The 5160-nt window shown below is 49.3% G+C and overlaps 1 non-coding gene across 1 annotated transcript; it reads left to right on the forward strand.

The window, feature by feature from the left end:
* Positions 1–4867: 4867 nt before the first annotated feature.
* On the forward strand, positions 4868–4940 carry TRNAR-ACG (transfer RNA arginine (anticodon ACG)). The gene has a single exon. It is a non-coding gene; the product is annotated as a tRNA-Arg (tRNA).
* Positions 4941–5160: the final 220 nt, after the last annotated feature.

Genomic DNA, 5160 nt, shown 5'->3' on the forward strand with positions numbered 1-5160 from the left:
TTGCCGGCAAAATGTTGAGATACTTTGTTTTTAAATTCTAGTAGTCCAAAACTCGTCTGAAATGCATGAAACTTGGCATGCTATCATGGAATGGCACCCGACATGCTGTGGTATTTTTCGTGTCTAATTTGAGAAAAGGCGCACTCGAATAACAACCAACGAAGGCATTTTGAAAAAATAACTGTCACTTTAATAACTCAAACATTTATATAATTTAAATCGTGTGCGTTCTGTTAACCATTCGCACGACACCAGGTGTCTTGGTTTTAATGGCTATAGGAGGTGCCGTGCGGACAACTGCTTGACTGAACGAGGGGCGTACGAGCGCAGTCCGATGTGCAGGCTGACCGAGAGGCATGCAAGTTGTCCTCCAATGCGCAGGCTCACCAGGAAGCGTGCGAGCTACATGCTACGCAGGCTCACTGGGAAGCGAGCCCTTTGACTTCCATGACCGCCCGCCTTGCTCGCATCCTCTCCATTAATGGCGCGTGAGCCACTGTTTAATACGGGCGGCCTTACTATTCTCTTCTCATTCCCCTCCCCCCCGCAGACCTCCACCAACGCCATGGCGCAGAAGGATCATCTGCCAGTAGTCTTCAAGTTTGGTTAAGTTGACTTCGAGCCTGAGGAGATAGAAAATAAGGAGGAATTGGGCCCCATGGACATGGCCCTGAAAGAGCTGGCCACGGCGGTTGCTGCCCACACGCCCGTTCCAGCTCCCATCTTCGCGCCCATGCCAGCGACCATCCCCGTAGCATTGACGGGCTGGTCGCCGAGCACTATCGTAGAGCTGGAAGCCGCGGGCGTCAGTGAGGTCTCCACGGACCCGCGCGAGCTCGTGTACATGACAGCGCCAGCATCCGTGCATGTGCCCGTGCGCGCCCCTCCACCCAACGCGGCGCCGGTCCCCGTGCGTTTGCCTGCACCCGCCACGCTCGTGCCCGTGCCCGCGCCCCCATCAGCGGCATGGGAAGCCGCCGTCGACCGCTACCTCGCAGCGCCGCCAGTTGTCGACCTCTCGCGCCCCGCCCGTTGATCGCGCGACGACATGATGTTTGATTTCCAAGTGAAGAACATTCTGTGCTGCCTTGAAGACTCCAACAACGGCGTCCCGAAGGACGACAACGACAACGCCAGCGCGGCACGCCGCCTCCGCCGTTGCCAGATTTTTTTTGGGTTTAAAATTGTATCTCGATCATATGAATATAAATTTGCAGTGTGACTGAATGAAAGATATGATTTGAACGAACTTGCGTTTTTCTCTCTTAATGTACAGACTTATTAAACGATTTTATTTAAAAAAAACTCAATGATTTTTAAATATAAAACACTCATTGCAAATGTTTTAGTTAGAACACATGTATGCAAACCGTCAGCTTCCTCAGGAAGCCCAGGGAAAATGTGCCGAGCAAGATTTGTGCAGCTCTTGATCGCAAACATTTTAGATAGAACACCCTAATGCAAAGTGAGAGCTATGATCTTCCCCCTTAAGTCGAGGGAAAATTCACAGTGCAGGATTTGTGCGTCTCTTCAATGCAAATGGTTCAGATTGAATACGGTATGCAAAGCCAGATTTCGACACTAAGCCAAGAGAAAATGTACCGAGCAGGACTTGCACATCCCTTCAACGCAAATAGTTGTATTGGATGACCCGTGTGCAACCACGTACATACAATTTGGTAATATTTGCATCTGTCATATTAGGTATATTGCCATTTGTCAAACTGGAAAGATTGACATTTGTTGATCTAGTAACATTGTCATTTGAAAACCTTGTAACACTGTGATTTGTCAAAATATGCAGCTGAATATTACTAGCACTATCTAATTTTTGCAACTAAAATTCAGTAATTAAGCATATATTTCATTCATAGATTAAGCAGTCATTCTTTATACAAACAGTTCAACTCGACAGCTGAACCGGCCAAACTTTTCACCAATTATTGCCAACCATGTATTGAAATAGCTAGTTCAACTATATATACTAGCTAATTTTAAGTACGTTGTACAGTTTCAGCATATCCATAGTCAGATGATTTGAACAAAATAGCTCCTAAATACTACTACTAGGGAGGGGCTTTGTACTACTTCCGGAAGCCTCTCCTCTACCAAGCGCGCTCAGTAAAAGGAAAAGGAGGAGGAGCCTACCGACGAGCTGGACAACTACAATACGATGCCTGCCGCTGCTGCACCTTCAACGATGCTCACCTTGAACGCCCTCTGCCGCTCCAGACGACCCCTCCCGAAGAGGTGGTTCTCCTTGTAGATCTCCTGATTCCTCCCCTATGCAGCGACGTGTGCTGCGGACGCGGCGGCGGTAAGGCTCTCCGCGTGCTCGACAAGGCGCTCCTCCTCCTCCCGCAGGAACTTGGTGTAACACGCAAGGTCGCTGACGCACGTGTGGGCCTCCACCACTGCCTCCCGCCTTCGAGCGGCGGTTGCGGAGCGGGTGATGACCCCGGCGATCGACGGTGTGCTGGCGGCCACGGCGGCCGACGATGGGGTGGCGGCCACGACCACCACCTCCCGCCTTTGGGCCATGGCGGCGGAGAGGGTGATGGCCACGGTGGCTGACTGTGGGGTGGCGGCCACGACGGCCACCTCCCGCCTTCGGGCCGTGGCGGCGGAGCGGGTGATGGCCCTCGCTTTCAACGATGGGGTGGCGGCCACGGCGGCAGATGGTGGGGTGGCGGCAATGGCAGCCGGCAACAGCTGTCGACGGGCAGTGGCGGTGGAGCGTGTGGTAGGTGTTGTGCGCACACCCAACAGGGACGCCACACGCACTACACTATGTCGTGGACTGCGCCGCCGCCGCGGTGTAGCCTCCCAGCTGGAGCTGTCCTCTGATGATGGTGGAGTGGCTGAGCGACGATGACAGACCGGTGTCATTGACGATTGTGGGAGAAGCCGACGAGATAAGCTACATGGAGGGAGGGGAAAATGCGACGCAGGACCCGCCGGCCATGATGCACAAGCGCCTCTCGCTCGCCCGTCTCTCTCCGTCTCCCCCATCGCGTTTGTCTTGCGCTGTCGGTGCCGCCGCCGCCACCCAGGCACCCAGCCCCATCCGCCTCTGCCGCCGATTCGTGCAGCCACAAAGCCATTCAGACTCCATCCGACTCTCCTTCCAAAATCCACCGCAGCTTCGCTGTTCTATCCCTGTGTGCGGAAAACCCTAGCTGCCCCTGTCCCCGGCGTGGCAGCATCCGCGGCCTCCGGCGCTTCTCGGCTCGGCTTTCGTCGCCTCCTTCCACGCCTCCCCGCGCGGCTTTCGTTGGATCAGAGAACCCGGGCGGCGGCGCTGACAGCAGCCGACAACTTACGGGGATAGAGGGACAGGAGGGGCGGTGGGAGGCAGCACACGTTGTCCATGCTCAGAAACGACTACTCCCTCCGTCCGGAAATACTTGTCGTAGAAATAGACACAAATAGATGTATCTAGAACTAAAATACATCTAGATACATCCATTTCTCGGACAAGTATTTCCGGAGAGAGGGAGTACTTGGTAACAACAACAGACAGAAGCACCAATGTCATGTTTGAGTTCTAGTTTCTGCACTTCTTCGCAGCCGCCAAGGCAAAATGCAGTAGCTGCCAGATATTCCCTACTAACGCACATTGTCCCGGGAGCAACACTCAGTCCAGTGGTGCTTTTTTTGTTCTTTTTTTCACCAGAATACTTTCTTTGTTCTTCAGTGCAGATGCTGGATTCGAACATGTTAATTTTGAGTTTGAGTTGGAGTTTATATTCAGTTTTTCTGTCTAAAGTTTGCTACATTTATTGCATGGAAGAAGCTGCCCTAGATATTCAGTTTTTCTGTCTAAAGTTTGCTACATTTATTCAGTTTTTCTGTCTAAAAATATACTCAAACTTACCATCAGCATAGTGAACTTTGTGCATGATTGATTTAAATTAAGTTTGTCATCCTTGTGCTTGTGTCAGTAGGTTATGACTGACAACTGTGATGTGGATGGTGTATTTGCCATCAATTCCATTTTTTGCATAACACGGTCCTGCCATTTTAGGTTGATATATATTTTTAGTTATATATACCTATTTTTAGTTATATTTTTAGTCCTTCAGACCCTGCGCAAGCGGGAGCTATGTGCACCGGGCTGCCCTTTTATATATTTTTAGTTATATATATACCTATTTCTATTTCAAGAATGTGTCACTAGCTTACTCCATTCTCATATTGTACTATATGCATTTTTTCCAGCCCGTGTCTTGCGGCCAGATGGGGCAATGCATTCATGTGCTCGCCACTGCATACTACTAGCTTCATTCAGTTGCTTCAGTGCGATATAGTTACTTGCTGTGAGTTTTTTTTTTGTAAATGGTAAAACAAATTTTCCAATGAGGAGTTTGACGCATAGTGAGGATGGTAAAAGGTACCTTATTTCGTACTGATATTATGCGAATAGGTCATTTGAATTTGCTCTTGGGTTTAAATAGTTATCAAAGTCCATGTGCTACTTTTAGGCTGGCTTCAGTTTTAAGGACTGGAAATGTATGCATGTGTGTTTGCTTGTTTTCTTTTTCTCTTTTCTCAACTACAACATCATATCACGGTTTTCTTCAATCATTGGCCAAGGGTCCTCGTGTGGATGATATCCAAACTGCTGTGAAGAAAGAAATAATTCATCCAAGAGAGAGCGACATTTTTTTCATCTTCATTGGGGAGAAAGACGATGCCTTCATGGGCCTCACCGAGGACAGCCAAGCTGACGATGGTCGCATTGGTGGAGAACCGCCTGAGTGGTCATGGTTGCCAAGTGATCACACAGATGCCCTCACTAATGCGCATAATGACTCGGTCACTGCTCTCTATCCAGTAAGCTTAACATTTGACCAAATCCGTCGAGGACTCCGTGGCCCAATGGATAAGGCGCTGGTCTACGAAACCAGAGATTCTGGGTTCGATCCCCAGCGGAGTCGGATTGTTTTCTACCATTTTGGTCAGAAAAATGGTTCTCACCTTGAAGTTTTTTTGCTGCCTCCAAGACCTCACTGCCGTAGATATTAATCATATTATAAACGGCCTGAAACTAAAAAATAAACACCATTGTTAATCTTTGCTACTTATTGAAGCGGAGTCGGATTGTTTTCTACCATTTTTGGTCAGAAAAATGGTTCTCACCTTGAAGTTTTTTTGCTG

The sequence above is a fragment of the Triticum aestivum genome, chromosome 3B, assembly GCF_018294505.1.
Source record: "Triticum aestivum cultivar Chinese Spring chromosome 3B, IWGSC CS RefSeq v2.1, whole genome shotgun sequence".
In the NCBI taxonomy this organism is placed as follows: Eukaryota; Viridiplantae; Streptophyta; class Magnoliopsida; order Poales; family Poaceae; genus Triticum; species Triticum aestivum.